The sequence below is a fragment of the Macaca thibetana genome, chromosome 5 (assembly GCF_024542745.1).
Source record: "Macaca thibetana thibetana isolate TM-01 chromosome 5, ASM2454274v1, whole genome shotgun sequence".
NCBI lineage: Eukaryota > Metazoa > Chordata > Mammalia > Primates > Cercopithecidae > Macaca > Macaca thibetana.
In genome coordinates this window covers 122,757,706-122,781,386 of record NC_065582.1, presented here as the reverse complement: position 1 = coordinate 122,781,386, position 23,681 = coordinate 122,757,706, and positions in this window count along the sequence as shown.

The window sequence follows — 23,681 nt, the reverse complement described above, 5'->3', positions numbered from 1 at the left end:
GGCCAGGCTGGTCTCGAACTCCTGACCTCAGGTGATCTGCCTACCTTGGCCTCCCAAAATGTTGGGATTACAGATCTGAGCCACTGTGCCTGGCCTAAAAGCCAGTATTTTTGAAGCTCCCCCCACACTGGATGAGCTCTTGAGAAACCATTTGCACATCTTCTTACCTTGTGTCATACTAGTACTGGAAGCAATGTTAATTTAAGAGCAATATTTTAGAGCATCAAAGCATAGATCTGGATGAAACTTGGAAACCATTTAGTTTACTCATGGGGAAACTGAAACCTAGAAAGGTGAAGTAACTTGTTCAATATCATACGACTAATAAGGACCAGGTATAGGACTTGAATCTTTGATTCTCAACTGTTAGATTAGTGCTCATGTTATTACACCATGTTGTCTCTGTAATTTAAAAGGAGCTTTTAAAAGGCAACAGTATTTGGGTAATTTGAACCAAACAAGATTGGAGTTGACTTGCCATGCAGTTTTGGATGCATGTCAAAACAAAAGATGGTACTGCAACATAGCACCTGTATTGAAGTGTGTATATGGGGGTGGCATGGCCCTCCAAATCTCTCCGAGGCTATTTACAGATATGGAATTTTTCTGTGCAAGTCTCACCTGAGGTGGCTGAGCTTCCTCTTCGGGCTGGGCTGGAGTATGCGATGGCTGCTTCAAAGGCGGCTTTTGTGGTGGCTTTTTTGACTGAGTCTGGTTGGGTTTCTGGGTTTCTTGGGTCTGATCAGTCTTATTATGACGTTTTTGTGCTGAGGGTTTCTGTGGGTGCCATGGTGGTGGCTGAGGCCACATGGGCATCTGGTACTGTGGAAATTGCTGAGGGAGACCGTTTCCAAAGAAGGGCCCCAGGTGTGCCAACTGAAAGGGTAGCAAATAATAGTGAAATCGTAATAGAGTTGAGGTTCAGTCTCTCTCCATCCTCTAACGTCATCGTCCAAAACTCAGTCAAAGAGCTTAAAAGTCCTATGGAACTTAACTATGGAAGCTTTGAGATCTTTAGTTAGATTTTCCTTACACACAGTCTTACAGAATTAACTTCAGTCTTCTAGAAAGCCAAACAACCAAAACAAACTAAAAGGCAGAACTAGGTGAGAAATCTCAGCTTAAGAATTTGACTGATGATTTTCTAACTCTGAAACTCTAACTCAGGTCGGAAGTATACAAGTCAGGTTACAGAAAATTTAATGTTGTATTCAGAACCCATGTGATTTGTTATAAGGCTGGATAAAGAAGAGAAAAAACAAAAATAAGATAAAGTAAGTGAGATTGTAAAGCAAAAAATAAAAAACAAGAAAAATAGGAAAAGAGAGGATAAAGATTCAGTCTGTGTAAACACATTTATATGGTGTCTGCGTTTCTTGGTTACAGGTGGATCCTCATTAAATCCATTTTTGTTATCAAAATCGCCACAATTACAAGGTTGGGCAGGGAAGCAAAAGTAGTTATAATCTAAAAATGTTAATTTATAAATTTATGATAATTTATAAAAATGCTAATTTCTAAATTTATGATAATTTATGTATGGTCAGTCTTGCAACATCAGTTCTCATCAAAATATTTCCTCCCTGGTTTAACACCTATCTCTATCCCCAGTCTTCATTAATTAGTTTCTTGCTATCTCTTGGATGATGTATCCATGCTTTGTGGATTGCTGAAATTCAAAATTGCAAACAACTAAGTTGGTAAAAATTTCAAATCACAGGCAAAGTCACTAAAACTAAAAACAAGGGTATGAAAAAGTTGAGCCAATCAAAAGCTGAGGAAGAGGAAATTTACAATGATTATTTTAATCAAAGAACTTTAAAAGAGAATGACTTGAATAAAAAGGATTACAAAAAAATGGATGTAGTCCTTGATTTTCCCCTCAAAATGGCCCTCATGATCATTTCACGGAAATCAAAAGTGATGTGTAGTGTTATTGTGCTAACATAGAATTTTATCAGAAAAATTGTGCCAAAGAACCACCTGATACTTGATTTATCAGTTTGTTCTGATAATTAGCATACAGTGACAAGAATAACCTATATTTATTTAAAGAACATAAAACTTGCTTTGTAACTGTAGTGTTATCTTTCAAGATAATCCAAGTAAAATTTATCCCCCACCAGTACTTACTCTGTTATTTTTATTGTCATTATTTGTGACATCTTATGTGATATTTTCACAGAACTATTTTTTCTTGACTATACATTTGAGACTCAGTCTCAAATAAATAACATTTCTAATTAGTAATTATTTGGATTTACATGAAAGAACAATAGTAATGAATAAGAAGAAAATTTGGTGTGAGAGGATGGGGCAATACTTTTTCCATCTTGAAACTTTTGTAATGATTACATTATACTTAAAACATGTGGATTGGTGTCTCTATTGGCTAAGGCAAACTTTATAATGGAGTTATCTAGATAAACTAGAAATCACCAGAAATAACATAAAGAAAAACTTACATGTGGGAGGGTCATAAAGTTGAATTGATTATACCGCATCATCTGCAACCAAAGGAATCCATTAATATGATACAAAGTGAAACTTTTATTAAATCAATGCACAAATCATAAAAAAATAAGTAAAATTTCTTTTTCAACCTGAGAACTTCCCAGTGTAAAAATTTCCGATTTTAATGCACAACAGTCATATTATCTTTTACTACTTATGCTTGAATTTTAAGTAAGTGTACAATTAAATTTTAAGAAGCTTCTCAGGCACTTTAACTTTTAAGTCAGAATTTTATTTTGAGAAGAATCAATAAAGAATCACAGAAAATAAAAATCTAGTCTACTCTAAAGTTTTTGAATGTTCTGTTCTATCCTTTGAGAGTTCAGGATTTGAGAACATGAGAATTATGTGACAAGATGATTAATCTTTCTGATATGTATTGAATTTGATTAATGATCTGGGCTATGAGTCATGTAAAAGATATTTATATTTTTAAGCATCTACCTTCTAATAACCCTTGATACTATTGGTCACTTTTGCTAGCTAAAAAACTTAGCAAATAAGGTAACATCAACTAGATTTTAACACAAATCCACATTTACTTTGAAAGGGAACATTGAAGTACATAGGTAGGCTGATGGCTGGGGAAATTACTACTTTGCCTCGATTTGAGAGTTTAAGACTTCCAACTCTCCCTCTTTTTACCTCTTTCATAAGAAATATTATATATCAGACAATTTTCCAATGTTCTCCTTTTTAATAAACTTGTGAGATAGGACTCTGGATAACGTCTCCCCTGAGACTGAACATACATACCTCCTCACTTTTACTGCTAAATCCAGGCATTCGGGGCATGTGCATCTGGAAGTAAGAGAATGCCAGTGACAAATGCAGAACATCAGCTGAAATAAGTTCAACAATGTTCCTAAGCTATACAATGATAGAACACAAAGAGAAGAGCTAACATTTAAAAAATACTCACTGGCATAGCAACAGAATTACCAAGAAGCCCTAGAAAGACCAGGAGAATCTTCATTTTTCCTTTTGGTACCTAGAATAAAAAACTGATTTTTATTTTTGGTCTGTGAAATAAGTATGCTTAAGGCACTCTGCACTTACCTAGCTACTAGCCTACTTGTCTGTCAAGGAGAGTATGGAAATAGATAAGGTCCCTGCTGCCATTTTTATTTTATGTCAAGAAACTATTAGATAGTTATCACCTGGTACTTTTCAAGCTGCCAAAAGAGTCAGATTAAAAGGAAATATAAAAGTGTGTGTGTGAGAGAGAGAGAGAGAGACAGAGAGACAGGGAAACAGAGAGAGAGAGAGAGAGAGAGAAAGAGAGAGATTTCATAGCACCAGAATGTGAAAATTAGAAATTAGGAGGTTATCCCCAAAATAGGAATATTGATGGGGTTGAGTTTCTAGTTACTAGTTGATTTGTAAAGGAATAGTGATGTCCAACTACATTCATCGTACCGAATAATCTTAGTTTCAAGGAGGGCACACTACAAAATCAAAACTTTGTGCTACTTTCTAAGACGTTGTAGAAAATATTCTGTTACATAGAGACTAAGTAAACTGGAATATTCAGAATTATTTTTTTCCTCTATTGTTCCTATTGTTATTATTATTATCATCATCATCACTTCCTTTAAAAATCACTTATGTGACCAGGTACGGTGGCTCACACCTTAATCCTAGTACTTTGGGAGGCTGAGGGGGGCGGATCACCTGAGGTCAGGAGCCCGAGACCAGCCCAGCCATCATGGTGAAAACTTGTCTCTACTAAAAATACAAAAATTAGTCAGGCATGGTGTCTCACACCTGCAATACCAGCCACACGGGAGGCTGAGGCAGGAGAATCACTTGAACCCAGGAGGCGGAGGTTGCAGTGAGCCGAGATCGTGTCGTTGCACTCCAGCCTGAGCAACAGAGCGAGACTCTGTCTCAAAAAAAAAAAAAAAAAATCACTTATGTTCTAAGGTGGTTAGGAAAATAGGGAGAAATAGGAAATAGGCAGAATAGTAAATTTATCTCTTTATTAGATACCTTGATTAAACATATAGACTTATGTATGAAGTTTGGAGATTGTTTTTAACGGGGTTCATTCATTTATCCCACTCTAGTTAATTGTGAAAGACTTGTAAAATTAAGTCTTGTATTTACATCTTTGAACAAAGTTTATTCTGAACCACTTACTTGAGTAATTTCTTAAGAAAACTTTCTATTTGCATATACAATAGAGGAAAATAAAAGATTTTAATCAGAATGATTCATTTTCATTGTATATCAGATATAGCCCATTTCCTAGCATAGTAACCAACATGTAGACACCCAGTTGTTATTCATTCCTTTCGTTCTTTCTTCCTTTTCTGGACATAAAATGCATCTAGCATAATTGGACCAATGCCTACCCTTCTGTTTACTTCCTATAGGAGCAACATAAATGATGCTTTAGCATTTTTATAATGGACATTTTCCTAAATTGTGGGTGTAATGAGTTTTCTTTCATATATTAGAAAAAATGGTAGAATGTAATTAAACAAAGGAAGCAGTGGTATGTAAATACCTTTCCTACTGTTTAAAGATTTTCAGAGTTAGAATATCATAGAGAATGAAAAACAACAGCTGAAACTAGTGTGTTTAGTATAGGATACAACAATATGTGGAAACTAATAAAGAGAATACTGGTGAAAGTTTTCTTTGCTAAATGTTTCTAAGATTATGGCCCAAGATTTAAGGGTACTTTTGGATGGTTAATTTCTGCCTTGCTTAATCATTCATCTCATCTCTCTAGTAGCTGTCACAGTGATTCTTGATAATATATATAGCCTTTATATTTGCAAATAGAAAACTCATTTTCTCTTCTGTAAAATTAGTGTATTGTGTTGGATGACTGAGATCCCTTCCATCTCTAACAGTTCATGATTAAAATCTATAATTAGTTATTTTTTGAGTTGAAAGTAACACTCATAATGATTGCCACAAAGTACAATGACTTTGTAAGTTCTTCTTCCATTCCATCTGTGAAACCAGACGCTCTTTAATTCTTCTGATATATTTCAGTAGTGTTTGGCCCTCTCAAGTGTATTTCTGACAGTATCTAGTTTGAGAACCTGTATGTATTGGCAAAAATAAATGAAAGTACTCACCAAGTTGTCTAGTTTAGGAAAAGAGGTTCCATGCCTGCACCGAAGCACCAACATTTTTTTTCAGCAAAATTTTTATAAGCCTTTAAGAAAAATACAGCTTTAGCATGAGAAGAAACTAAATAATAGAAATGGAACAAATAAATGAAATGAATAGCAAAGCTTCAGTTCTAAGGCAGAACATGTCATGTTAATTATTTTATCCAGTCATACCTGTATTAGGGGGCCACAAAATCAAGTTTAATCTTCTGTTGCTTTAAAAGTAGGATGAAAGCTAAATCAGAGAGGAAATGACACAGGCACTGTATTTTGAGATACTTCTAGGGCAATGGTGACAAAACTAGACTTCACTATGGGGAAATGTACAAAGTCACAGTATTAAAGGAGGTCTAAGAAGGCTGGAAAAAACTTATAAGAAAAATAAATGCACCAAATAAACTGAGGAGTTTAAAGTTTTATCAGAAGATTAGTCTGCATACAATGACTACACAACCAACAACAATGAATGAAATAAGGAGAATTAACCAACATCTAGGAATTAAATTCATTATTTGGCACTATATGTAATTTATGTTGATAATCTCTAATACTTACCCAATGCCAATTAGAAGCTGTAATATATAAAAAATAATTTTTACTTGAACTTTGTTAGCTTGCCTTTGAAATATATTCTTAATGGTCTATAGTGGAAATGACTACAAATTGCTGAAGCCAGGGAGATCTCAAGAAGCAAGACACATTTATTTCTTAATGATAAAACAAAAATTCTTCAGTCAGATATCATGTGCAGCATCAAAAAGGCTCAAAATAAAAAGATTCCTCCTTGGCAGAAAGCTTGGCCCAGCAAGGTTCCATTTAAGCACTGTTGTAGACCTGCATAACCAATCAGCTTTGAGGAAAATGGTTTTGCCATCACAAGAGTTTAAAGTGAAAAACACACATCAAATTTAAAATTTAGAATGTGTTATTATAGGAGCTGTCAAGTCAAGTCTCTTATTATGTATAATAACAGTCCAGGAAAATGAGCTTACAGCAGTGAGATTTAGAAGATGCTTCCCTTGGTGAATTTGGGCTTTGAGGTATAGAAACTTTGTTTATAACAAAGATATTTTGGGAACAAAGGCGAATATTATCTGTATGCTATTTACATAAGTCAGTTGCCTTCATCAAAAGGCAGACTAATGTATATATTTACTTAATATACATTTTTATGTAATTAAAATGAACTAGAATGTTATAACTATGGATGGCAACTCAGCGACTTGATTTAATTTGTATTACATAAAGCTAGCAGGACATAGTGTTCTTTTTGAAGTCAAATATAATCCAGTCACTGGGGATTCAGACTTTTAGATGAGTCGGGTACAATGGCAAATGAAATCTCGGCTATCATGATAATACAACCTAATGAAGACAGGACTTGAGAAATTCACTGAAGTAGTTATGTTATGGATTTTTTTCCTGAAATCTGACTTTCCATAATAAAGATTTCACTTTCAAATAAATGTGCCAATTACACTTTTAATTGACAAGAGCAAGCTTTGCTATCTTTGCTTAACTTGGATTCTCCTGTTCTGTTATGGCTTTACAAGAGAAAACATTTGTTGTGGTGATGTTTGCTTATTTTAATGTTGGGATTTAAAAACCAAGAAAGATTGGATTTGATGGCAAAACCTGGTTCCTACCTGGTATGATTGTGTATGTATGTTAATCCAGTGGTTGCCCATAGTGCTGTTCTTCCAAGGACAGAGAAGTGCTGTGTCATTCGTTTTGGGCCAAATAACATTGTATTTCTTAGTGCCTCCCTGCTCCACGTATTTAGTGCCACAAATAATAAAAATGTACTAGAATATATGACTTTAAATGAAGCTAGGACTATCTTTTAACTCTACATGTATCCAAGACGTGCAAAGTTAAATGTGCTTCAAGTACCTGCTTGCCTTTGTCTGATTTTGTAGAAACTGAGTAGTATTTATCACGCTGTGTGCACATTGAGATGAATTTGCAAATGGTAGGACATTTATGGAACAGTGGCCTACAGTGTGTTCTTGGAAGTGAAATGGGAGTTCTGATGCTGGATGGCCTGGCCTATCCTGTGCCCATTCATGTAGAGGGTAATTTTTGATTTTGGCTTTACCCATATAGGTTATTGGGAGTTGCCACTAAACCTCACTTTTGATAACTTTCCTCTATTTACCCTTGTTCTCTTGGCCACAAGAGTGATTAGTTGTCATGAAATAATTTATGTTTCTAAAATCCAGCCAAGCTATTGAACGAGTGATTTCTTAGTAGTGTTGGATTGGATTGGGAGAATTACCAAATTTTCTTTCATGGAAAAAAAAAAAAAAAGAAGTGCTCAAACTATACATTTTTTTTTTTTTTTTTTTGAGACAGAGTCTGGCTCTGTCACCCAGGCTGCAGTGCAGTGGCGTGATCTTGGCTCACTGCAACCTCTGCCTCCTGGGTTCAAGCAATTCTCCTGCCTCAGCCTCTCATGTAACTGAGATTACAGACATGAGCCACCATGACCGACATATAAAATGTTTTGAAATCAGTCCTTTATGACTTTTTTCCCCTTCACTTTATCTCTATTTACTCTGTAAATTATTTTTCCCTTCAGACAATTATAACTGTTTGTGAAACATGTTTACGATTTGGCTTAAATTTTAAAAAAATGTATCTCTTTGATTTTTTCTCTACATTACCCTTCTCAGTCTTAAAACAAGATGTGTTAACCTGGGAGCTGAAACCTAAGAAATTGCATATAAGAATTTGTGCATTTGTGTGTAAATGTTCCTTTTTTTCTCCCCCTGAAAAAGAACCCGTATTCTCCAGGGGGCCTGTGAACTTCTTACTTCTCTTTGCCTCCACTTTTTAAGATCCTCTCATTGCTCTAGATTTTAAGCCAGCAGGAGCAGAAAAGTCTTTTAATTTCATCCTCTAGATGTGAAGGAAAGAGGCTGGGTTTTGGAATTGCCAGATCTAAGTTTAAACCTTCCACAAATTATCCAGCTGTTCAATTTCCTGTTCAGTAAAATGAGGGTAATATTACCTTCCTCATAAGTTTCCTCTAAGAAATGAATGAAGTAATAAATATAGCTTGGGCAACAAAGTGGGACTCCATCTCTACAAAAAAAAGATATTAACCAGGCACAGTGGTGTGTGCCTGTAGTCCCAGCTACTTGGGAGGCTGAGAGGGCTCCTCAAGGAGCCCAGGAGGTCAAGGTTGCAGTGAGCCTTGATCGCACCGCTGCCCTCCAGCCTGGGTGAGACAGAGAGACACCTTGTCTCAAAAAAAAAAAAAAAAAAAAAAAAAAAAAGTGAAATGCCTGGCTCCTAGTAGCTGACTATCAGTGACTGATCAATACACAAAGGTACTTTATTGTTCCACATTACACCTTATAATTATTTACTAAGGATTTAAGAACAATAAATGCAGCCATAGTTCTCATAGCTCTCAGAGCAAAGAGATCCTCTTCTAAGAACAACTATGAAGGTAAAGTTCTGTGGATTATTATTAGCAGAGCGCTCCAACACTGCAGGATCACTGAATGAAGCACCTGAGATAAAGTAGTGTCTTAGGGATACATTACTGGTGCCAAATAGTGTCTAAGCCTCCACAACCTTGAATTCTTTCTGAAACCATTCATTCCTATAGCCTGTTCTCAGGCTGTAAATGTGAGAGACCCTTCTATCAAAAGAGAAGAGGAGGTGCAGTTTAATCCCTCACAAATTAAAGGGTTAATAATGCTTTATTCCACAAACATTTCCTGAGCTTTCTCTTCATGCAAAGCCCTGACTTGGGTGCCCACCCAGCCTGCATAGAGTATTAGGATAGCAAATTTTCTGAGTCAGAACTCAGTGGTGGGTTCAAATTCTGCCTCCTACAACTTACTCGTTTTAGAATCTTGGTCAAACGACTTAATCTCTTTAAACCTCAGTTCCTCATTTGTAAATGGGAGATAACATTCTCTTCATGGGTTTGTTAGGCAGATCATGAGGTCAGGAGATCCAGACTATCCTGGCCCACATGGTAAAACACTGTCTCTACTAAAAATATCAAAATTAGCTGGGCGTGGTGGTGGGTGCCTATAATCCCAGCTACTTGGGAGGCTGAGACAGGAGAATTGCTTGAACCAGGGAGTCAGAAGTTGCAGTGAGCCAAGATCATTGCACTCCAGCCTGGGCAACAGAGCAAGACTCTGTCTCAAAAAAAAAAAAAAAAGAAAAAAAAGGGAATTTAGTGGGATAACTTATTTAAAGTTCTTAATATATACTTCAACTAAACATTATAAATAAATTGATAAATGTTAGCTATTATTATCATTAGAGCTTTCTCAATAGTTGTTTTATCTGCCCACAGTCACATTTCCTAAAGATTTCTGAAGAATGTTTCTCATCATTGTGCTTACTTATTCATTAAAAAAAGACAGCAAACAAAAAGCCTCCCAAAGAAAAACTGAGCATCTCCACAGAGTATAGAAAAAAGGAAACTAGGTTGGGCATGGTGGCTCACACCTGTAATCCCAGCACTTTGGGAGGCCGAGGCGGGTGGATTACCTGAAGTCAGAAGTTCGAGACCAGCCTGGCCAACATGGTGAAACCCCGTCTCTACTAAAAATACAAAAAAATTAGTCAGGCGTGGTGGCGGGCGCCTGTAATCCCAGCTACTCTGGAGGCTGAGGCAGGAGAATCGCTTGAACCTGGGAGGTGGAGGTTGCAGTGAGCTGAGGTTGCCTGGGCATCAAGAGCAAAACTCTGTCTCAAAAAAAAAGAAAAAGGAAAAGAAAAAAGCAAACTAGATCACAGTGTTTATCAGATTTTATTTAATTTAAATTCTACTTTTTGTCTACTAATAAGAAAGTTGCTCAGTGAAGTCAGTGAGTAACTATTGTTGGGTGGTGATTATTAATATTTGGATCACCCTCAGAGGTGGTGTTTATTTCCTGGGCTTCTAGCAATAAGAACTCTCTTATATGTACTCAAGATCAGCTTCTTTCTCTCTTCACCTTGAGGAGAAAATAAAACCCTATGGTTAAGAAAACAGGCGTTGGGGTTGGAAATACTCAATAATATATACACTGTGCTTACAACAGTGCCTGACCCAGTAAGTGTTTCAGATGGGTTAGGTGTCATCTCATCATGGAAATAATACATTATATCTCATTACATTTCTTACAACAATTTTATGGTTTATTTCTTCCTTTGCCATAAAAAGAAGTATGTGACATTCTGTGTTTTCCTGTCACTCTGGTTACTAGGAAACTCAGAGCTAAATTTGATGCCTAATTAACAGTGGATCCAGGTTATATGAGCCAAAGCTAATTAGATTTTAAGGGATCTCTTTAAGAAAATGAACACAAAATTAGGTACAAGTGTAAATATTTGTTTTGATGAACTATAGAAATGATCCCTGAAAGTACAGTCTTAATATTTGTTTTCATATGACGGTAACAAATTTCAGATTTTAAAAAGGTGACAAATAGTACAAATATCACAAAATCCAGAAAAGCAGCTTAATATTTTTTCTAACTGTCTGATGCACCTCTATAATAACATCTGATTCTATACATTTCAAGTCGTAATTTCCCTCTACCTCACATGTTTCTAGTGCCAGCTACAACGGACACATTCATAGGGAAATATGAGCCCTGATCCTGCACCTTCGGGATGCATGTTGAATGAGTAGGCATTGAAAGTTAGGCATGGGAGGTAGAAATATTTCTGGAAGCCGTTCCTAGATGAGGAGGTCCAGCAATATTTTAACTATATACAGAAGTTGACTGTGAATCGCATAAATATATCCCACTAAACCCAAACTAAATGTCTCCCCATCTCAACTTCCTATTATTATTAAGTTATGTTATTAATAATATAACTTACATTATGTACATGCATATATGTATATACATGTATAATATAATTTAATTAATAAAACAAAGCAGTGACAATATACCCTTCCTAATTACTATTGTCCTATAGAAAAGCACCTTGGAACGCATAACAAGAATAACTTCATTCACTATGTGGTAGGCACTGTGCTAAGTGCCTAGAAGACTCATTTAAAATTCACAGAAACCCTGTGGGATAGTTACTGTGATCCCCCACCAACATTTTGCCATTGAAAAAATAGAATCTTAATGAAGTTAAATAACTTGTTCAAGGCTAAGAGGTAGAATGGGAATTTGAACTCAGATCCGCATACGCATGTTTTCACTATCAATAGTGTAGACATATACAATATCTATGTTTTTCCAGGTGTCAGGACACCAGGACCAATATTCTGTAAAGTTCTTTTTTTGTAAAAATCAAGTGTGGTATGAACTTAAATGAAATGGGTTTGAGAAATTTCAGTTCTGAAGACTGACATAAATTATGATTTTTTTTGAAAGTCCAATTGCATGGAAAGTAGAAAAAAAAAGCCTTGCTTGTCTTGAAGTCAAGAAAGTACTCTCTTGGTATTGGTAATGAAGTGCATGCTGGGCCGGATGAATCAACTTTTAAATAAATAGTTACAGCAGACTAGATAATTGAGTAAGTTGAAGCTTGTTGAGTTAATTGCATCATCTCTTACCAGACATCATCTAATCATTTTTTCCAGAACTGTTAGCACCTATACTGACACATCTACATTCAAACAATGCACACATTTCAAGCCCCTCTTCTTAAATAGGCCCATTTATAGTGGGAGCAGCCCTCAGTTTATGGCTTTTGCCTCGTGTGGGTCCTTTCGCCACTGTATTATTCCATTTTCACGCTGCTGATAAAGACATACCTAAGACTGGGCAATTTACAAAAGAAAGAGGTTTAATTGGACTTACAGTTCCATGAGGCTGGGGAAGCCTCACAATCATGGCGGAAGGCAAGGAGGAGCAAGTCTCGTCTTTCATGGATGGCAAGAGGCAAATAGAGAATAAGGAAGACGCAAAAGCAAAAACCTCTGGTAAAACCATCAGACGTGGTGAGACTTATTCACTACCACCAGAAAAGTATGGGGGAAATTACCCCCATGATTCAGTTATCTCCCACCAGGTCCCTCTCACAACACCTGGGAATTATGGGAGTACAATTCAAGATGAGATTTGGGTGGGGACACAGCCAAACCATATTACTCCGCCCCTGGCCCCTGCCAAATCTCATGTCCTCACATTTCAAAACCAATTATGCCTTCCCAACAATCCCCCAAAGTCTTAACTAATTTCATCATTAACTAAAAAATCCAGAGTTCAAAGTCTCATCTGAGATCATCTCAGCCCGGACCTTATTGTCCATATTACTATCAGCATTTTGCACAAAGCCATTCAACAAGTCTTTAGGAAGTTCCAAACTTTCCCACATTTTCCTGTCTTCTTCTGAGCCCTCCAAACAGTTCCAACCTCTGCCTGTTACCCAGTTCCAAACTCGCTACCACATTTTTGGGTATCTTTTCAGCAATGTCCCAGTCTACTGGTATTAATTTACTGTATTATTCCACTTTCACACTGCTGATAAAGACATACCCAAGACTGGGCAATTTACAAAAGAAAGAGGTTTAATTGGACTTAGAGTTCCATGAGGCTGGGGAAGCCTCACAATCATGGCGGAAGGCAAGGAGGAGCAAGTCTCATCTTTTATGGATGGCCGCAGGCCAAAAGAGAACGAGAAGACGCAAAAGCGGAAACCCCTGATAAGTCAAAATCATTACATCTGGTGAGACTTATTCACTAACACGAGAACAGTATGGGGGGGAAACCGCCCCCATAATTCAATTATCTCCCACCAGGTCCCTTCCACAATACATGGGAATTGTAGGAGTACAATTCAAGATGAGAATTGGGTGGGGACACAGAGCCAAACTATATGAGCCACTAGTAATCACCTCAGTTAATCCATTCACGGGGAGTGGACCTCATAAGGTCCCTCTCAGGATGTTAGGTGAATGTATCCTTAGACTCCAAGGTTTCATACTTCAGATATGTTGTCTTTTTCCTCATAATAGATATTTAACACGTGTGGAAACTGAGGCTCAGGGTGATGATGTAACAAACGTGGGCTTAGGATCCATGGAGCATGGGTTTGTACCAAAATCTGTCTATCTCTACTTTCCACTTGTTATACAATAGCTTCAGCACAGGGCTAGGCAAGCACCAGCACAAGGATCACTGCTTGACCATAGAGTGCTGCAGCCGGCTGACAGTTTCCCTGTTTCTGGGCTTGGGCCCCTCTCCGTTCATCTGCCTTCTCTGGTGATGGGACCATTCTGAGCTCACCAAAAATTCGATAACTGCCTTATCCACAAGAAATGTGGGAATGGAACACAATTTAGTATTCAAAAGATAAGTAACTGGAAAAGATTAGGTTTTTAAACAAATGCACATTTTTTCAGTGGTTTTTCTTAAGGTTTTTGTCATAGATTTTTCCCGTATTGTAAAGCTATCTGAGGAGAGAAAAATATTTAAAAGAGGTAACATATACTTTTAGTTTTTTTTCTTTTATCTCAACTCCCTGCAATCTCTACCTCCCAGGTTCAAGCAATTCCCCCACCTCAGTCTACTAAATAGCTGGGATTACAGGCACACAACACCAAGCCTGGCTAATTTTTGTATTTTTAGTAGAGACAGGGTTTCACCATGTTGCGCAGACTGTTCTTGAACTCTTGACCTCAAGTGATCCACCTGTCTCAGCCTCCCAAAGTACTGGGATTACAGGCGTGAGCCACTGAGCCCAGCTACATTTCATTTTTTAAGAACTAGTATCTAAATGAGTGGAAGATTCCACCAAAAAGAAAGAGAAAAAGCTTCTCCAAATTGTAGAATCTCAGAGTCAGAAGACAATGTAAGGGTCATCTAAAGAGCCGTGTTTGTCCTTTCAGTTCCACAGACTTCAAACCTCGAGGCCATCCTTGACTTCTTTCTTCTGTCATTCCTGGGCAATCCTGTTAGCTCTGCCTTCAAGATCAGCTCGCTTTGCGCATCTCCATGCATTGTAGTTCAATCTCACCACCTTCCTGGTTCCTCTGCTTCTTGCCTCTCTTCAGTTTATTCTCAAATCCCCAGCCAGTGATATTCTAAAAACGTAAGTCAGATCATGACTCTTCTCTGGTGGCTCCTTATCTTAGCCTGTGTTAGAGCCAGTCCTTACAGTACCCACAAGACCCTGTGGAATCTGATCTCACCTCTCTGATGTCCAGCTCCTACTACTCTCCATCCCTCCTCTGCTACAGCCACATGGGCCTTGTTACTTTGGATCATACCAGGCATGAAACTGCTTCAAGATGCTTGCACTGGCTGTGCCCTTTGTCTGGAACACTTTTTCTCAAAATCTGTATGGCTCATTACCTTGCCTCCTCCATGTCTTCACTCAAATTTACCTTTTCATCGAGGGCTTACCTCATGAAAATTATAGCTTCATCGTCTTTTTAAATCTCTTTTCCTACTTTATTTTTCTCCCTTGCACTCACCATCAATTAACACATATTTTTCTAGCTTAAATTTTGTTGTCTGTCTTTTTCCACTGCAACATAAGCTCCATAAAGGCAGGGAGTTTTGTCTATTTTGTTCACTACAGTAACCCTAGCACTTAGAGCACAGTAGGTGCTCAGTAAATATTTGTGGAATTAAATAAAACCTGGTAACTCAGCCCTTTTATTGTGTAGATAAGGAAGTGAAGGCCTAGAGAGATTAATTTCTCTAGGGTATGCACCACTGATTAGGGTTAGTGGGGATGTTGACTTTCAATTTATTGTTCATTTCACCACATGATATCTTGTTTTGAGAAATTCCTAAGACATATCACATTCTATGTTTGAGACTCAGTACACCAGGTGATAATAGAGGGAGAAGCAGAGAGAGAGAGAGAGAGAGAGAGAGAGAGAGAAGGAGAGTGAGATAGAGAGTGAGAATAAAAGTGTGATACACACACACACACACACACACACAGAGTCAGGGAGATAGAGAAGACAGAGACAAGAACAAAGACACAGAGGATAGAGACAGCCCTAACTGGATTCATAACTCTAGCTGTGGCTCATCCAAGTACACCCTCCAGTCCTCCATGTACCATCAGGATTAATTTTCCCCAAACCAGTAGTAATCCTGTAACACCCTTGATGGTTCCCTGGGAGCTATAGAACAAAATGCAACCTTCTTAGCTTGGCATGCAGGTCACCATTAGCTTCCTCCTATTTTCCTCAAAATAACACCACATATTTTTCCCTGATATGCTGATACTCTTGTCATAGTGTTCCGTTTCCCTCTCCAAATTCTCTGAATCTTTCCACATATTTGTCCTTCGGCATTTGTGGTTTATTGAGCCTAGAATTCCCTCTTTACTTCTTCCACTTGGAATACTCCCCTATATTTTTTATGAGCCAGCTCAAAAATCCACTCCTCTTGTGAAACTTCCCCCTTCTTTCCCAGCAGAGTCAGCTTTTCTGTCCTCTGCATGCCCTTTTTCTGGTGGTAACATTAACCACAGTGTCTAGGTTTCCTCATCATCATGGTATCACTTTGTCTCTAGCGGCTAGTACAGTGCCATACAGTGCCAGGGCCTAGTGGGTACCCAAAATGTGTTAGCTGAATGAATGAAGATCAATCACAATAACTTAACTAACTTTGGTTCTTATGATAAGTGATTATGGACAATGAGTAGTAGGAGAGCATATACACACAGCTGGTTATACAAAGTAAAGTTAGGCTACTGCTTACGTAAAGCCCTCTCTTATGACAACAAGCACTAAATTCTAGATTAAAGCCTCATTAAGTCAGTGCGCGTTGGAGGTTTTTATAGGCAAAATTTTCATCATCTTTGCTTTCTTTTCCATGACTATGGAAATTAACCATTTTTAGTTCATTAACTCATTTAGTAAATATTTATTAGCTCATATTCTGTGTCAGGCACTGTTCTGGGGTCTAGAGATACTGAAGTAAGAGAAATGTCATCCCTGCCATCACAGAGCTTATAGGCTAGCAGGGAGGCAGATTTTAAACAAATATTACACAAATAATTAATTTTTTAGTAATTATAATGACAGCTGATGTTATATACATCAGTAGCCTAAAAAGCACAACAATGCCTAGTATTTACTGAGCTCTTAAAATGTGTGAGTCACTGTTGTAAGTTTTACATGTTGAATTTTATTACTTCTCTTAACCCCGAGTGCTGGGGTTATTATTTTTTTTTTTGTCTTGTTGTTTTCAGATAAAGAAGCTGTGGCACAGAGAGATTAAGTAACAGGGTCACAAGCAAGAAAGGGCAGAATTGGGATTTAAACTGCCATGCCATATTGCTGTTTGGCACTTGTATAAGAAGTAATGTTTTCAAGTTCTAAAGAAACCAGGCACGGAGTGCAGGTTAATTTACATTAATTTACATGTTTCCCCCACCCACCTGTTTAATTAATTAATTAATTTTGGTTTATTTTTATTTCTTTGACACTGGCTCTGAACCGACACCCCCACCTGTTTAACACCATGACTAGGAAGGTGCTTCAGAATGTGGCAGAAAGCAGTCCAGAGTACTGGACTGGAAATGTTTCAGTCAGGGAGGCATCAGGTTCTCTTCTAATTGTGGGTTGCATATTCCCCTCTGAGCAAATGAGTAAGTTATTTAGCTTATTCAGCACGCAGTTTTTTTTTTTTTAATGTGTGTGTGTGGCAGTTCTCAACTTCTCAGTTTTGAAATCTTTGCATTCAAATGGCGCTTCCCCAGAGCGCTTTCCTTGACCCTCGCAACATCCCTTCTCCCTCTCTTCATTCACTTTAGTTTCTTTATAGGGCTTATTATGACCTGACATAGAACACTAGATCTGATGTTTTTTTACTGTTTTCCTAACGCCTGGAACAGTGCGTGGTACGTGTGTTCACTTCAATTGTTACTGAACAAATGTATCCTCTGGGAAACTGCGATAGGTAACAACTCTTAGAACCAGGATGGGATCTATCACAACAATATATACACTTGGCACTGACAATTCCTAAACTGCCAAACGGAAGCAAAAGCTATGTCTTCTGGAATCTGCTGTTAAAAGGGAAAGTTACATTTCATAAACTTGGCTTGAAAGTAGCTGACTTGGCATAGTTGGGCATTGGGTGGATATGAAAGAAAGCCCTAGAGATCCAAGACAGTGAGATAGTCTCTACCAGGATTTCTTTCTTTCATTTTTCCTGAGGAGGAGGTTTCCTGAGGAGTAGGAATAACAGCAGCCACCCATGGAAGTGCTGAAGCTTCTGTCTTCTGGGAAACTGTCCTCCTTGCTTCTTGGAGGGAGCACAGCCCTAGACAGTCACGTTGAAATGATATCCAAAGTGTGCTAGACATATAACTTCAGGGTTGATCTTTTTTGTGTCAGTTTTTCCAAAACACATCTTTAAATAACACCCATACGTTTCTAGTTTGTGAATAAATTAGAATGCAAATCCACATCCACTCCCAAAAACCCACAGTCATTTCCTTCCCTGTGCTCACTAGAGCTTATCTTTAAGTAATTATCAAACCGGTTGTTAGGCGGGTCTCCGGGTGGAAAGCTGCTGAACCCAGGGGAAAGATGAAAGATGAAAGGGAGACAGCTGAAGGCATCAGCAAAAGTTATTATGACAAACAGCTTTATAATAATCATTCCTCAAAGCTGGGAATGTGTGTTTCTAATGTCTGGCTTCTGTGAAGTGTGGTTGCTGCTGTTTCTACTTTACCCCCAGTCTCTAATGTTTATGGAAGAAAGAAATCATCTAAACTTCTGGTTTGGTCTTTCTCTTTGTGAAATGCAGCAGTCTGTCTGTTGATGTCACTTGACTAGTAGCCACATACTGTCTACAGAAGTCAACTTTTTTAATACTGAGCAGTTTTGGAAGGAAGAGAAACACACTTAGAAGCTCGAAGCTTTTATGTGTTTGAGACTCATTTGCCCAAAGGCAAGGTTATTGAGTTCTAGAAAAATTCAGACACAGCCTGGGTCACTTTAAATATTTGCTTCATTTTGTAAAACACCCCACGCTGGTGGGTACTTAAATGATTAGATGGAGGGTTGTTAACGTTAGGTCCGTGAATGAACTTTAGGCCGTCTGAGTAACCACTGACATTGTAGGCAGAATTTTACGTGTTGTTTCCATTTACGTTTTTGGGAATAATAACTCACAGCTTTCATTAGGTTCTCAAAAGAATACTTCAGTGCCGTGGAGGATCTGTGTGGATGAGTGACAAATGGGAAATCCAGAGACTTGGGTTCTTCTGCCTCCAACAGCAGCCAAAACTTCAAAAAAGACGTTACTCTTTGGACTTTTAGTCTCCTCACCCATAAATGAGGAGGTTAAATTAAATCAATCAATGTTTTCCCAAAGTTCATTCATGTACATAGTCATTTATGGACTGTCTTTATGATTATTGCCATATCCAATCACAACCTGTTCTATTTACTTAATATTTTTTCTTACATCTTATCACTTAAAAATCTATTTGAAAAGAAATCTGTTTTGTGCATCTATAAATGGAAAATCAGCATCACATGATGTAAATTTTAAAAAGGTTATTAATTTACTACATAAAGATTATTGTCTTTACACCAGTGGTAGGTGTGCCACACCTGACACATTGGCATAATAGATGTACAGTCATACCTTGGCATCTGTGGGGGATTGGTTCCAGGACCCCTCTGAGGATACCAAAATCTGAGGATGCTCAAGTCCTTTATATAAAATGAAATTGTATTTGCATATATCCCATGTACGTACTCCCAAATACTTAGTCAACTCTAGATTTCTTGTAATACTTAATACAATGTAAATGCTCTGTGAATAGTTGTAGCACTGTATTGTTTAGAGAATAATGACAAGAAAAACAGTCTGTATATGTTCATTGTAGGTCCAATGACATTTTTCATTTGCAGTTGGTTGAATCCATAGATGAAAACCCCCCGGATATGGAGGGCTGACTGTATTACATTTAACCCTCTAGATTCACTCTTCACCTTTTTCTACTCAGAAGAGCCCAGACAACACTTTCTTCACTAAGGCATTAAGAAATGAAGATTGTAGTTTTTCTCTGTGGGCCAGATATGACAATGAGGGATGCTGCTTCTGAATTTCAATGGGAAAAATAGGAGCCTGAAATAGTAGACAGAGGCCAGAGGGTGGTGCTTATCTTTCAGAGACAAGGATGCAATGACCAATAAGCCACAGGATGGAATGCTAAGCAGCATGTTTTGACCAATAGGGTTCTGTATGATGGCTACTTGATCACAGGTCTATAGGAAAAAATAGATGGACATCCTATCCTACATTGATTGTCCACTTTCCGCTTGACATAAAGGTGCTGCTTGACACAAAAAGACAAAAAAAAAAATTCTATGTTCACTGAGCCTAACTCAAATCGCTGTGGTGGGATTTATAGTTTCTTACCTGGTTTCCAGACTTAAAGCTCCTCAACTGAGGGGACATCAGGTTCCTATGAGGAAGTAACCTGAAACGTGGCCAAATTGTATACCATGACAGTTTCCCTAAGCCACTGCCAGAGGGATCTGAAGCAATTAAGTAGGGAGAATGTGTAAGGTGGGGTGGGGGAAGGGAAATACCCAGACTTTCTGGGGGGTTATTAGGAAGTGATTCTGAACCTTAAAAGCCTTCATAGTTTACTCGTTAAAGCTTATAGAAGTAAGATGAGAGAGAGATTTCTTTTTTTTTTGAGATGGAGTCTCGCTTTGTCACCCAGGCTGGAGTGCAGTGATGCGATCTCGGCTCACTGCAACCTCCACTTCCTGGGTTCAGGCAATTCTCTTGCCTCAGCCTCCTGAGTAGCTCGGATTACAAGCACGTGCCACAAAACCCAACTAATTTTTGTATTTTTAGTAGAGATGGCTTTCACTATGTTGGTCAAGCTGGTCTCAAACTCCTCACCTCAAGTGATCCACCCGCCTTGGTCTCCCCAAGTGCTGGGATTACAGGTGTAAGCCACTGCACCTGACCTTTTTTTTTTTTTATTGAGACAGATCTCACTCTGTCACCTAAGCTGGAGTGCAATGGCATGATCCCAGCTCACTGCAACCTCCACATCCTGGGCTCAAATTATCCTCCTGCCTCAGCCTCCCAAGTAGCTGAGACCACAGATAGGCACCACCATGCCTGGCTAATTTTTGTATTTTGTTGCAGAGAAAGGGTTTCACCATGTTGCCCAGGCTGGTCTCTAACTCCTGGGCTTAAGCAACCTGCCTGCCTCAGCCTCTCAAACTGCTGGGATTACAGGTGTGAGCCACCACATCCAGCCCAGGAATAGATACATATGTAATAATCCTACAATGATTCTTATACCAATGGAATGAAAGCTATAGTAGGAAGAGCCAAGTGTAAGGAAGCCCCTGGAACTGTACACCTTCTTCTTCACTCCCAACAAGATAGCAAGTCTTATAGGGAGAATTGCAGAGATTAGCATTACCATAGAAAAATTGGAAGATATAGAAAAGGTGTCCTACCACCTCCCCATTTAACTCACCTGTCTGACTGGTGGAAAAGCTAAATAGGTCATGAAGAATTACAGTGGATTGTTGCAAACTTAATCAGGTGATGATGCAAATGTATTTCCAGACGTGATAACTTTATTGGAGCAAATCAGCATAGCCCATGGCACCTAGTATATAGCTATTGATCTGGTAGCTGTTTCTTTCTGTTCTAATCAGTAAGAAACATCAGAAGTAATTTGCTTTTAAAAAACAGGAACAATGTAAATTTATACTCTCTTGCCCTAGGACTATGTCAACTCTCTTACAATCTATCCTAACAGTCCTGAGAGTCCTGGATCATATTTATATTTCATAGAACACCATGCTCATCCAGTACATTGAAGACACAATGCAACAGGATTTGATTAACATGAGGTACCAAGCCAGAGAGTAGAAGATAAACACCAAAACATTCATGGTGCTAACAACATTTCTAGAGGTCTAGTAGCATAAGGCATATTGGGATAGCTAAAGTTGTTTGCAAGTTATTGCATCTTGCACCACCTTACAAAAAGAAAGAAGTACAATTCTTGTTGGTCTTCTTTGTGTTTTGAAGGTAAAGTATGCCACATATTGTATAACTCAGAAGGCTGGACATTTTGAGTAGACAGAGCATGAAAGGGGTCCATCCTTGTCACTTGGGCATTATGACCCGGAAGACTCAAATGTGTTGGAAGTATCTGCAGCTGTATGAGACTCGTGGCAATCCCTGATAGGAGAATAACAGCACAGAAACTTAGGGATTTCTTTGTGAAAAGTAGTTTTTGCCTTGCTACTGGATTCCAGTAGACACAATGTGCCTGACTATGGGATGCCAAACGATTATGTTATTTGAGTTGCCCATCTTGAACTTTGTGATATATGATCAACTGAACCGTAAAATGAAACATAACAACGTTTTATTTTAGATGGAAATATATATGATATCGGGCTCCAGTAGGTCTGGAGGGCTTAGTTAGATTGTACTAGTAAGTGGTTTTGACTTCCATGTACTTCCTCTTGATGAGTATATGCCTGGCCCATGGATTTCTGTATGGTATTCTGGCATTGGCAGAAAGTAGACAATCAATGTACTACAACCCCACTCAATGAGGAGAACTTTAAGTGGAATTTCTGGTTGTCTATTTTGTGTGGAAGGAGATGATGGCCTGTGATACAGATCTACACTGACTCAGGGTTGGTACCAGATGGGTCACCTGGTCAGGGACTGGGAAATAATAAAACTGAAAGATTGGTGATAAGGAGGGTCTAGAAGACAGGTTATCTGTATAGTCTTCTCAGAATGGGACATAGTATGAAGACTTTTTTTTTCTCATGTAAATGCCTGGTAGAAGAAAACCAAAGTAGAGGAAATTCTCAATAATCAATATGGCTTCTTCTGAGAGTGACATTTAGCCTCTTTCCCTGGCCACCTTGGGGTTTGCCCAATGGTCCAGTATTTGAAGTGACAATGGTGGCAGGGATAGATGTTATTCAAGGACTCAACAACATGTTGTCTCCACTGCAAAGTTGACCTGGCTATTGCCATTATTATTATTATTTTTTGAGATGGAGTTTTGCTCTTGTTGCCCAGGCTGGAGTGCAATGGCACGATCTTGGCTCACTGCAACCTCTGCCTCCTGGGTTCAAGCGATACTCCTGTCTCAATCTCCCAAGTAGCTGGGATTATAGGCGCATGCCACCACTCCTGGCTAATTTTTGTATTTTTAGTAGAGCCGGGGTTTCATCATATTGGTCAGGCTGGCCTCAAATTCCTGACCTCAGGTGATCCGCCCACCTTGGCCTCCCAAAGTGTGGGATTGCAGGCGTGAGCCACCATGCCCAGCTGCTATTACCATTGTTAAGTGTCCAGATGGTCAGTAAGAGAGACTAACTTCGAGCCCCTGCTACAGCAAGACTCATCGGGGAAACCGGCATGTGTGTCTCACAAAAGCATGCTCCGAATTACAAAGAAGGACAAGCAGGGCGATGGTTGGAGTGTTAATGGAAAAACACAAACTCATCAGATAGTGGGAACAATTCCATTCTTCCACTGTTGCTGCTGCTATTTTGCTTAATTCTCTTTACCAAAAGGATCAGTTGGAAAAGAAGGAAACTGTTATGATTCAGCAATTTCATCTGTGAGCTTTATCTCATTTCATTCTCATAACAACTCTCCATGCTAGGTCATAGCCCCATTACAGAAATGAAGACACAGGCGCAGAGAGATTAAGTTTCACATCGAAAGTCTCATGGATAATAAGATGTGATACCGAAGTTTGAACACAGATCTGTTTATATGTATTGTACCATACTGCTTTTTAGGAAACTGTCTGCGATGCTAAGATAGATCTCAGTGGGTATCTGCTGGCTACTGTGGAGGTCATTCTACCCTCGCACCTTTGCCAGGGACACTCGGGGAGGCAAACTGAAATTTTTCTTCTGTATCTGTCTTTCAGCTGCAGTCAATGGGGTGAGGATGAGCAGAACCCTGCTTGAAGAGAGGGAGGCAATAGGTGGCAGCTACATGCTCCTGGTAAGGCTCCTGAAGTACCCCAGGTTGGGAGGCATCTCAGGGCTCTTTTTCCTGGGTTGCATCTACAGAATCTCCATCAATGGATGGAGAGAAGTCT